The 13,289-nt window shown below is 36.9% G+C and overlaps 1 protein-coding gene across 2 annotated transcripts in view; it reads left to right on the top strand.

The window, feature by feature from the left end:
• The first annotated feature begins 6 nt into the window (after positions 1-6).
• Positions 7-13,289, top strand: part of loxl4 (lysyl oxidase-like 4) — a 55,253-nt gene continuing 41,970 nt past the window's right edge. The window contains exon 1 of one of the 2 annotated variants that reach the window (XM_048205569.1): positions 7-481. The gene's annotated coding sequence lies outside the window, so the exon portion shown is untranslated. Of the gene's footprint in view, positions 482-11,858; positions 12,084-13,289 lie in introns of those variants that run through there. The other variant, XM_048205567.1, reaches the window with a different exon arrangement.

Raw genomic sequence — 13,289 nt, 5'->3', positions numbered from 1 at the left:
CCCCCCCCCTTTTAGCTTTGCAATGGAAAAAGTCACTGTAATAAATGTATTGAACCTTGATTTTTCTTCATCCTTTCTTCAGCATTGAACAATATACAACATATAATGTTGAAAGTACGCTATGTAACGTGGCCCTCTAGCGGTTAAAAAACAAAACGGCATGCATTTTGCGGAAGAACGTTGTTTTGGTTGTGCTTCGGCTCGGCTGTGTGACTGTGCGGATGAATATGCTTCACCGCAACTGTTAGCACGGAGATCCAAAAATCCATCCGAGCATTAAAGTGCAATATTTCATGCTGTTGTTTTGACTAATTTAACGTGTTCCATGACAATCTTTCTCACTTTCTCGCACTCCCACACCATCAGCCAGAGACTTTTCTTTATGATGAGCACGGTCGAGTCTGTAGCCTACGCAATTTCCCGCGAAAACCATCCCGACAGGTCTACAATAAACTCAATTGGCTTGCCGTGGTGAATCAAGGTAAGACAAAACGCGTTTTTGAAAAAAAAAAAAAAAATATTGGTGACGTATTACTCATTTAAATTTTGTTAATTTCGAGCAAAAAAGTTAAATGGCATACCTTTTTAATTTTATCATTTTTAAACTCAAAATGTTAACATTGTTCATGTTAGTAGGCTATACAGTGCATTAAAGGGTTAGTTCCCCCAAAAATGAAAATTCTGTCATTTATTACTTACCCTCATGTCGTTCCACACCTCTAAGACCTTCGTTCATCTTCGGAACACAAATTAAGATATTTTAGGTGAAATCCGATGGCTCCGTGAGGCCTGCATAGCCAGCAATGACATTTCCTCTCTCAAGATCCATTAATGTACTAAAACATATTTAAATCAGTTCATGTGAGTACAGTGGCTCAATATTAATATTTTAAAGTGACCAGAATATTTTTGGTGCGCCAAAAAAAACAAAATAACGACTTATTTAGTGATGGCCGATTTCAAAACACTGCTTCATGAATCTTCGGAGCGTTATGAAACCGCCAAACTGCTGAAATCACATGACTTTGGCGCTCCGAACAGCAGATTCGACACGCTGATTCATTATGCTCCAAAGCTTCCTGAAGCAGTGTTTTGAAATCAGTCATCACTAAATAAGCCGTTATTTTGCTTTTTTGGCGCACCAAAAATATTCTCGTCGCTTTATAATATTAATATTGAACCACTGTTCTCACATGAACTGATTTAAATATGTTTTTAGTACATTAATGGATCTTGAGAGAAGAAATTGTCATTGCTGGCTATGGAGGCCTCACTGAGTCATCGGGTTTCAACTAAAATATCTTAATTTGTGTTCCGAAGATGAAGGTCTTCTGGGTGTGGAACGGCATGAGGGTGTGTAGGCCTAATAAATGACAGAATTTTCATTTTTGGGTGAACTAACCCTTTAACTAATGAGCAAAGGTTAATAAATGCTGTGAAAATATGCACTACTGTTCAAATGTTTGGAGTCAATGACAGAAAACACATTTATGTTACAAAGATTTTATTTCAAATAAATGATGCTCAAGAAAAAAAAATGTATCACGGAAGAAATAAAAAATTATAAACAATAATACAAGAAATGTTTCATGAGCACCAAAACATCAAATTAGGATGATCTTTGGTGGATCATGTGACGCTGTAGACTGGAGTAATGATGCTGAAAATTCAGCTCTGCAGGAATTACATTTTAAAATGTATTAAAATAAAAAAAAGCCGTTTTAAATTGTATATCACAGTATTGCAATTTTTACTGTATTGTTATTAAAATAAATGCAGCCTTTGCGAGCTTCAGAGTCTTACCAAATTCAAACTTTTGAAAAGGCATCTATATAAATGCAGCTAGGGTCCTCTTCCACCTTCCTTGAACAATAACTGCAAAATCAAGTGTATATATCAGCTGACACTAGGGGGAGTTCTTGCACAGGATTCACAATAAATTCTAAGTACGGTCAATAAAATAAACCATAAAAATCTTTATATAATGTGAATGAATATTAATTTCTGTAAATATCTGCTATGTCATTATATAAATCAGGATATAAATATCCAAATTAACTGTAGCATCATAAAATTCTTCTCTTTCATCAGTAGCACTTGAAAGTGACCTGTGGTTTGTGCGCTCACAGGCGTCCCATATGAAGAGCACATGGCAAATTGCGTATGAGGATCAGGGAAAATTCTGCTTCAACTCTATCAGGAAAAACATTACTTATGTGACCCACAGCATATATAACCACCAGCCTGCTGTTGTGGCATAGAGCTAGTGGTTTGTGGTCTGTATTGTTTATCTGTCAACATGCATTTTAGTTGAGAGAAGACATTGTTGAGATCTATTTTGAAACTCGTGAGGAGATGCATGGGAGATTTTTGGGGTCTTTTAAAAGTATTTAGGAGCACCAGCATGACTGACCCCATCAGACCTGGTTCTACAGGGGTGTTAGAGGGTGCAAAACAAGCCAAACAGATTTTGCAAATGCGCCAATGCGTATTTGTGTTTCCAGTCTGGAGAGCGTGGAGACACGTGTTGTTGCAGGCAGCATTGAGTAATGTAGCCAATCACTGATGATTTCTTCACCATGGTCCTTTTCTGTATATAATAAAGAATTCTGGGATAGGCTAGACTGCGAAGGATCCATCTGTTGTATCCTTACTTCATTGCACGGGAAATGAAGGACAGCCTTCATTGTGCCTCTGTGTAAGTAAGTAGCGAATAAGTATACGAATATATATATATATATATATATATATATATATATATATATATATATATATATATATATATATATATATATTTATTTTTTTTATATATATATATATATATATATATATATATATATATATATATATATATATATTCATATACTTATTTGCTACGTACTTATATATATATTCGTATACTTATTCGCTACTTACTTATTTATTTATATAAAGTAGCGAATAAGTATATATACAGACTTACAAAACATTTGCATGCACTTTTTTTTTTTTTGCGTGCTCACGTTACATTTTCTGAATTATGTTGTGCGTCACTGCCATTTTACTATGAAGGAAAAGGAAAGTATGGATGCGTATGAATTAATAAAGCATTTTTTAGAGCAGTTTGTCTAGTACAAGACTGAATCCAGCTACTTATTCCTTTATTTATTAAAGCATGATCCTCCCCTTTCTGTAATGTAACGCTTTCTAAAGTCCTTTATGTCCATGGCTTTCTGCTCGCAACAATCGCTGTTAGAATTAAATGAAGAAACTCAGCATTTCTCCGCCAGCTGTAAGGATGCGTTAAATCCAACAAAGTGGTTTAATAAATGGTGTTTTGATCTTGTTAAATATGACATTTTATCTACTACTATTTTTTAATTGGCCGTTAAAGTTTTATTTGGGACAATATAAATGTACTATCCTAACAAAATCCAAATTTTGATCACCTTTTACTGATTTTTTTTTTTTTTTTTTTTTTTTTAAATGAAGCCCTGTTGTAATTACCGTATCGAGATGACAATACATGACATTCTATTCTGAGCTGTTCATGTCCTCAGACTGGTAATTATACATTACTATGGGGACAATATCAACTCTTAAATGAATCTGCAGCAGTCAGGTAGTACAACTGTCACGTGGTACAAGTACAAGGAACTCAAAGAAAAGTCCCGTTTTACAAGCTATAATTATGAGCTCTACAAGGACGTGAACACAAGTCGAAACTTCAAAATTACAGCAATTTCAACTATATACTATATATTTCAACTACTATATATATATATATATATATATATATATATATATATCAGTATCTCACAGAAGTGAGTGCACATTTTTGTAAATATTTTATTATATCTTTTCATGGGACAACACTGAAGAAATGACACTTTGCTACAATGTAAAGTAGTGAGTGTACAGCTTGTATAACAGTGTAAATTTGCTGTCCCCTCAAAATAACTCAACACACAGCCATTAATGTCTAAACCACTGGCCACAAAAGTGAGTACACCCCTAAGAAAAAATGTCCAAATTGGGCCCAATTAGCCATTTTATCTCCCCGGTGTCATGTGACTCATTAGTGTTACAAGGTCTCAGGTATGAATGGGGAGCAGGTGTGTTAAATTTGGTGTTATCGCTCTCAATCTCTCATACTGGTCACTGGAAGTTCATCATGGCACCTCATGGCAAAGAACTCTCTGAGGATCTGAAAAAAAAAGAATTGTTGCTCTACATAAAGATGGCGTAGACTATAAGAAAATTGCCAAGACCCTGAAACTGAGCTGCAGCACGGTGGCCAAGACCATACAGCGTTTTAACAGGACAGGTTCCACTCAGAACAGGCCTCGCCATGGTCGACCAAAGAAGTTGAGTGCACATGCTCAGCGTCATATCCAGAGGTTGTGTTTGGGAAATATACGTAGGAGTGCTGCCAGCATTGCTGCAGAGGTTGAAGGGGTGGGGTGTCAGCCTGTCAGTGCTCAGACCATACGCCACACATTGCATCAAATTGGTCTGCATGGCTGTTGTCCCAGAAGGAAGCCTCTTCTAAAGATGATGCACAAGAAAGCCCGCAAACGGTTTGCTGAAGACAAGCAGACTAAGGACATGGATTACTGGAACCATGCCCTGTGGTCTGATGAGACCAAGATAAACTTATTTGGTTCAGATGGTGTCAAGCGTGTGTGGCGGAAACCAGGTGAGGAGTACAAAGACAAGTGTGGCTTGCCTACAGTCAAGCATGTTGGTGGAAGTGTCATGGTCTGGGGCTGCATGAGTGCTGCCAGCACTGGGGAGCTACAGTTCATTGAGGGAACCATGAATGTGTTCTCATGAATTTGTTCCCACCTGTGTTCTCATGAAATTCCAACATGATGACGACCCCAAACACACCTCCAAGACGACCACTGGCTTGCTAAAGAAGCTGAGGGTAAAGGTGATGGACTGGCCAAGCATGTCTCCAGACCTAAACCCTGAGCATCTGTGGGGCATCCTCAAATGGAAGCCGGAGGAGTGCAAGGTCTCTAACATCCATCAGCTCCGAGTTGTCGTCAGGGAGGAGTGGAAGAGGACTCCAGTGACAACCTGTGAAGCTCTGGTGAACTCCATGCCCAAGAGGGTTAAGGCAGTGCTGGAAAATAATGGTGGCCACACAAAATATTGACACTTTGGGCCCAATGTGGACATTTTCACTTAGGGGTGTACTCACTTTTGTGGCCAGAAGTTTAGACATTATTGGCTGTGTGTTGAGTTATTTTCAAGGGAAAGCAAATGTACACAGTTATACAAGCTGTACACTCACTACTTTACATTGTAGCAAAGTGTCATTTCTTCAGTGTTGTCACATGAAAAGATATAAATTATTTACAAAAATGGGAGGGGTGTACTCACCTCTGTGAGATACTATATATATATATATATATATATATATATATATATATATATATGTGTGTTACATTTGTATATTTGTATCATTAGATACATTAGATTATTCGAATAATTTGAAAATCAACATATTTAAGTGTAATCTTGCAATGTCTCTCAAAAAAATCCTGTTGTCACTGCCGCACAATGAATTCTGAGGTTGGGTAGGAAGAGAAAAGAAAGAAGGACTCATTCCAAGGCCGCATTTCAAGGAGCCTTTGAATTGGGACAGCCTTCGTTGCGCCTCGGTGACGCAACTGGCCTTTTAATGTGGCCTTCAAAGGATGCAGCCTCTGAATTGGGATGCAGCTAGAGAGTTAATTTGAGACTAGAAAATACATATTTTGATTTTGAGCACATTTACTGTATCAGTCTTTTGTTATGGACCCCTGAATTTGGCAAATGGGACAATACACACGGCCTTATTGCGCCATCAGCTCATTTCACAGGGCAGTTTCTCGGCCGTCACAGAGGACGTGTTAAAGAGGACATAAGGCTGTGATATTAGAGGTATACTGCCCTGATGAAACCAACTTTTGAGCAAACAGATCTTTATTAATTCATGTGCAATGGGCATCCATACTCTCCTTTTCTTCATAGAAAAATGGCAGTGACAATTAAGTATAAAGTGAAATTAAAAATACATAAAGCATATTTGTTTAATTTAATATATTTAATTATTACAGGTTTGTGCAATATTCTGAGATTGCCTTTCCTTGTTTTTATTCATTTTGAGGAATACTGACTCTGTTTTTGTGCAAGTGAGATGAGTACATTTTCACATTTAGTCTAGAACAGGGGTGTCCAAACTCGGTCCTGGAGTGCCACTGTCCTGCAGAGTTTAGCTCCAACAAACCACAACACACCTGCCTGGAAGTTTCCAGTATGCCTAAAAACCTTGATTAGCTGGTTCAGGTGTGTTTAACAGGAGCAGGATTGGACACCCCTGGTCTAGAACTACAATACCTCTGCACTTACTCTCAATTTTTCTCAACATGGGGACAGGAGAGATGTCAGTCAATACATGGGAAAACAAAGTAACTTGCGTTACTTGTTTGAAAAAGTAGGCAAAATTGTGCTCTAGTTTTGTCACATCAGCAATATTGTAATTTACCGCTTTGCTCTGAAGTCTGGAAGTACATTTAAAAAACAAACTCAGTTGCTTTATGCTTTGTTTTGTGAAAACCATGGCAGTATTTTCTCAGACAGTGGTGCCCTTCATGGACGTGCGAGGCCTGCGTTATGAAACTTGCGACTCATGAGAAGAGAGCGAAAACAGGAGGTGACGGTGGGGGTAAACCGGAGGAGGTGCTATAATTTGAAAAGGCAGTTGTTTATTGTTGAAGAGCATGTATTTATTTCATGGCACCGCAAATTGTGGCTAAGGGCAGAGCCGGGTCTCGGTGGGTAATTACAGAGCTAGAGGCAGCGCCCCACCACAGCAGCGTCTCTTAAGAGCCTGTGCTTTCCCTTCACACACACACAGTCAGCGAGGACTTGCCATCTACTTCTATTAGACACACTGCACACACTTGCTGAGGAACCATCGGACTTGCCATCACACTTGCATTTTTAGGTAACACTTTACAATAAGGTTCATTAGTTAAACATTAGTTAATGTATTAACTAATATGAACTAATTATGAGCAATACATCTGTTAAAGGATTAGTCCACTTTTAAATAAAAATTTCCTGATAATTTACGCACCCCCATGTCATCCAAGATGTTCATGTCTTTCTTTCGTCAGTTGAAAAGAAATAAAGATTTTTGATGAAAACATTCCAGGATTATTCTCCTTATAGTGGACTTCAATGGCCTCCAGATGGTTGAAGGTCAAAATTAGTTTCAGGACAGCTTCAAAGGGCTTTAAATGATACCAGATGAGGAATAAGAGTCTTATCTAGCGAAATGATCAGCCATTTTCTAAAAAAAAAAATACAACTGTATATGCTTTATAAACACAAAATATCACCTTGCACGTACTTCCGCTTTCGGCGTTTTTCAAAACGCTTACGCTGTATGTCCTACGCCTTCCCTATTCTACTTAAGAAAAAAAAAACGAAACTGGCGCCGCGTTCGTTCCGTAAGTAGGACATACAGTGTAAGCGTTTTGAAGAATGCGGAAAGCGGAAGTACATGCAAGGTGATATTTTGTGTTTCGCTAGATAAGACCCTTATTCCTCGTCTGGTATTGTTTAAAGCCCTTTGAAGCTGCACTGAAACTGTAATTTTGACCTTCAACCGTTTGGAGGCCATTGAAGTCCATTATAAGGAGAATAATCCTGGAATGTTTTCATCAAAAACCTTTATTTCTTTTCGACTGACAAAAGAAAGACATCAACATCTTGGATGACATGGGGGTGAGTAAATTATCAGGAAAATTACTAATTCTTTATGTACAGTACTCAGTGTAAATGAGTACACCCCCTTTGAAAAACAACATTTTAAACAATATCTCAATGAACAGCCAAAATGTTGACAAGACATCTGTTTAACATGAAAGTGAGGTTAATAATATAACTTAGAGAACAAAATTTTCAGTTTTACTCAAATTAGGGTGATGCAAAAATGAGTACACCCCACTGAAAGTCTCTGGAGCAAAGCTCAATTTTAGACTACAAATGTCTAATTTAACAAGAATTCAACCATAGGTGAGTCTAATTATTCATTACACAGGTGTCCAGCAGACAGTTGACTATAAAAGGGTGTTAAAACCCCTTCCCATTTCATGCTGTCAGCAATGGCACCACATGGAAGAGAAATGTCAAAAGACCTGAGAAAGAAAATAATTTTACACCAGAAAGGTGAAGGCTACAAGAATATCAGCCAAGCTTTACTTACCAGTCAGAATACTGTAGCAAAAGTGGTACAAAAATGTAAAAAAGATTGAACTGCAACCATCTCACGGAGATGTCCAGGTCATCCATGAAGTTAACACCTCGACAGGAGCGTCCTCTGATGAGAAGGGTTGAAGAAAATCGGCATGCAAGTTCACTGCAGTTATCTAAAGAAGTAGAAAGCCAAACTGGGGTGACTATTTCCCGTGACACAATACGGCGTACACTGTTTTGAAGACATCAGTTCCAAAAACATTTATCTTGGTCTCATCACTCATCACAGAGTATAGAGTCCCAGTAGTCTTCACCTTTGTCAGCATGGGCCGTGGCAAACTCTAGGTGGGCTTTTTTTTGTGCCTGGGCCCATGCTGGCAAAGATGAAGACTACTGGGACTCTATACTCTGGAGTGATGAGACCAAGATAAATGTTTTTGGAACTGATGGCTTCAAAACTGGCGTCGTAAAGGTGAGGAATACAAAGAAAAATGCATGGTGCCTACAGTGAAACATGGTGGTGGCAGTGTCCTTATGTGGGGCTGCATGAGTGCTGCTGGTGTCGGGGAGCTGCATTTCATTGATGGCATCATGAATTCACAGATGTACTGCTCTATACTGAAAGAGAAGATGCTGCCATCACTCTGTGCCCTTGATCGTCATGCACTTTTCCAACATGACAATGATCCTAAACACACATCTAAGGCCACAGTTGGATTTCTGAAGAAGAACAGGGTGAAAGTGATTCAGTGGCTCCTGATCTGAACCCAATCGAACACCTATGGGGAATTCTGAAGAGACAAGTTGAGCATCACTCTCCATCCAGCATCCAGTCTCTAAAAGAGGTCATTCTTGAAGAATGGAAAAAGATAGATGTTGTGGGGTGTACTCGTTTTTACATCACCTTAATTTGAGTAAAACTGAAAAATGTGTAATCTAAGTTATATTATTAACCTTAATTTCATGTTATAAGTTAAACAGATGTTATATTAAACTTAGTCTTGTCAACATTTTGGAAATTGTTCTTGTGTTCATTGAGATATTGTTTAAAATGTTACTTTTCAAAGGGGGTGTACTCATTTACGCTGAGCTCTGTATTTACTAAACAGTTAACGTTAGTTAATGAAAATACAGGCGTTCATTGTTTGTTCATTTTAGTTCACAGTGCATTAACTAATGTTAACAAGATTTTAATAATGTATTAGTAAATGTTGAAATGAACAAGATTAATAAATGCTATATAAGTGCAGATCATTATTAGTTCATGTTAAAGGATTAGTTCACCCAAAAATGAAAATAATGTCATTTATTACTCACCCTCATGTCGTTCCACACCTGTAAGACCTTCGTTCATCTTTGGAACACAAATTAAGATATTTTTGATGAAATCCGATGGCTCAGTGAGGCCTCTATAGACAGAAATGTCACCGAACCTCTCAAGAATCAGAAAGCTACTGAAAACATATTTAAAACAGTTCATGTGACTACAGTGGTTCTACCTTAATATTATAAAGCGACGAGAATACTTTTTGTATGACTTTCTAACAATATTGAGTGATGGCCGATTTCAAAACACCTCTTCGAAGTTTTACAAATCTTTTGTTTCAAATCAGTGGTTAGGAGTGCCAAAGTCACGTGATTTCAGTATTTTGACAGTTTGATATGTGATCCGAACCACTGATTCGAAACAAAAGATTCGTAAAGTTTCGAAGCAGTGTTTTGAAATCGGCCATCACTAGATAGTTGAAAAGTCATTTTTTTTTTTTTTTTGGCGCACAAATTATATATGCATTCTCAGAACAAAAGGTACAAATAATTTGTGTTCAGAAGATGAACAAAGGTCTTACAGGTGTGGAACGACATGAGGGTGAGTAATTAATTACATAATTTTCATTTTTGGGTGAACTAATCCTTTAATTATATATAATTGCAACTTATATATATTAAATGATATATAATTCATTACATAATTCAGTTTGTGTTATTTCATAGTTTTTATTTTTTATTCTTTAACTTTATTATAAAATGTGGAAAAACAGTAATAACAAGGAATAAGTAGGTGTGTCCAAACTTTTGGCTGCCAGTGTATGTCACGTATGCCACCCATGAGTCACATATAATGTATATGTATATAGGTAGAAATAGCAATCTTGTTGATTTGAGGTGTTGGATGTATATTTTTGGCTCTTTTTCTCTCTCTTTTGGTCATTTGGTGAGATTTCTCTTTGATTAGCTGCACCCCCAACCCCCTCCCCCCCTCCTTCCTGTGTTGGTTTACCCAGTGGGAAGGACCTGCATTCAAGCACAGAGTCACACCAACTTTGGCACAGAAACAACTAAATTGCTAGTTTTCAATTGACAGCGAATGTGAACAGAGGTTAGGTAATTAAGGAAATTGTTAAATATTTTCTCAAGATGGTAGGGCATTTTTCCGTCCGGGCGTTTTAAAATTTCTCCTGTTTGTTTCTAAATCTGTGCATGGAAGTTACGGTAATTGTTGCTGAGGTGCAGCCCACCTTGCACACAGTTATGGATGTGATTTGCTAGAAATATGCCTGTGAATCTAAAACGGTCCTTTTGAGGTTTCTTAAAACTGAAATACACTATCAACAGAACATGGTAATTTGGTCACAATCTTTTCTCTCATAAAGCACACAGACATGTAAACATTTAAAGTATGAACAAATAAAAACAAGTAGCTGTCCAGCACTGTCTGTTTTATCTATAGAGTGACCAAACGAAGTATGAATGAGGTGAAAATGAGTCTTGAGATATTTAAGACAATCCTTACTTTGGTTTAAAGAGAGGGATGTCTTGCTTTTTTGGGAGTGAGGTTTGTGGTCACCTCACTGAAGAAACATCTATGTGGTTATGCAGCTTCTTTTAGTTACTTGGAATTGTGACATATGGAGTTATTCAGGATTCAAGATCTTCCTGTGGCTTTGTGTTTCAAAGTTGACCATAAGAAGTTTGTGTGTGTAAGCAGATCACAATTTAAAATGCAGTGTCAAATGATAATGATAATAGCAAATAAATGATATAAGTGATAATAGCAACTTCTGATTTAAGATATGTTACTTGAAACTCTTTGTTAAACGTAAATTGTGTGCATATGACTTTTTTTTTTAATGAAAGTATAATTGAATGAAGTTCAGATGAGTCTCCTTGACCTAAAAAGCAACATGCATATTCACTATAACAAACATAACTGCTATAGTCAAATAATTTCAAATGCCTGGTTTATTTACTATGATAAATTAGTTTAGTATATCATGAATTATTTAGAAAAATTAAATGATCACACAGACACAGACACGTATATATATATATATATATATATATATATATATATATATATATATATATATATATATATATATATATATATATGCACTCTCAGAAAAAAAAGGTACAAAAGCTGTCACTGGGTGCCCTTTCAAAAGGTACATTTTTGTATCTAAAGAGTGGATATAAGTACCTCCAAGATACATATTGGTACCAAAAGTGTACATAATGGCACATAAATGGTACATATTAGAACCTTTTTAAAGGGTACACATTGTATTGGTCATACATGTCTGTACTGTATAATATTTAGTGCAGATATACTACAAAGCAAACAACTGCTGAAAAATTCACAATTCTGCTGGAGAGGCATTGATGTGAAACACGTTGAGATAAAGATGCAGACATCTGTGGGAGGGATGTAGAAGTGATGGAGGGAGAGAGAGAGAGAGAGAGAGAGAGAGAGAGAGAGGGGGAGGAGAGGGACAGAGTGTATGTTCAACTCTCTCTTTCATTCATTTTCCTCCAGTCCGTGACTGACGTGACTTACGTTTGGCTGCCAGGTGAGTGAAATTTGACTTAACTCTTTGGTGCTTCTGCTTGGGCTCCTAATGATGTGATTGAATATGTGGTCTCTATCTCTCTCTTCTTCTTCTCTTAGTGCATGCTTTATGTCATAGTAGGTTTTATTTATTGATTCATAAATTAAGCCCATGAATTCTGGCCACTTACTGGAATGAGGTTGAAATATGTATATACACTATCTATTGTATCTCTAATTATGTGTCTCCATATAGAGATGGAGAAATAATAGCTTATTATTCCTGTTTGTTGTTTGGATACTTATATAATTATGTTGCTACCTAGGCCTACATAGATAAGTTTCCTGTTATCATACCTCTAATAAACTTTTCGTTTATCCATCACATGTTTATCATATAATGCAACATGCACAAATCTGTTGGGTGAACCTCACAAAACCTGTTAAGACCATTTCTGGGTCATAATTAACTCCAAAGTGAAAAGAAAAGAAAGAAATCAGAAATAATATTTAGGATATTAAAGGTATGCCCCAATTCACATACTTATGCACTATTTTATGATGTTTTGTAGTATGATGTACTTAATTGACCGAAAAAAACAAAGGGTGGAATGTTGGATGCTTCATGCACTCAATTCTCGCAGATTTAGTTATGTAGTGGAGGAGCTATCAGACTCTGACTTTGATTGACTGAAAATTTGATTGAAAAAAACATTATAAAATTCATACACTACATAGTTGAGTGCATAATGCTGCCTTCACTTGTTATTGGAAATTTCTTACTTCCCACTTCTAAAGTTGTGATTAAAAGGACACTAGGTTTATTCTTGCCTGTTTATTGGGAAAATCGTATTAAAGCCAAAATGATATTTAGCGTCCCATTCATTGACAACCATATAAACATTCACCATGCTATCTAAATAGTCAGCTTGCTGACAATTCTAGAATTTCGGTCAAATACAGGCTATTTTCGCTGTGTATAAAACATACAATATGCTTCAAATGGTTAAACTAATAAAGAATACCGGTCACAGCAGCAATCGTTCTCCACTCCGCCATGTTTAAAGTTTATGGCCTGCCCAACTCTGGAACTTGGGTATCAAAATGATCTCTGAACTTTCCAGTGGTAAATACGACTTGAGAGGGCATTAATGTCCAATTTTTAACTAGAAAACTCATATTTATGATAATTATAATAGCAGGTGAAGGCAGCATATGTACATAGTGT

Source organism: Megalobrama amblycephala, linkage group LG10, assembly GCF_018812025.1.
Source record: "Megalobrama amblycephala isolate DHTTF-2021 linkage group LG10, ASM1881202v1, whole genome shotgun sequence".
Taxonomy (NCBI): Eukaryota; Metazoa; Chordata; class Actinopteri; order Cypriniformes; family Xenocyprididae; genus Megalobrama; species Megalobrama amblycephala.
Note: the sequence above shows the minus strand (reverse complement) of the source record. Positions and strands in the feature narration are given on the sequence as shown.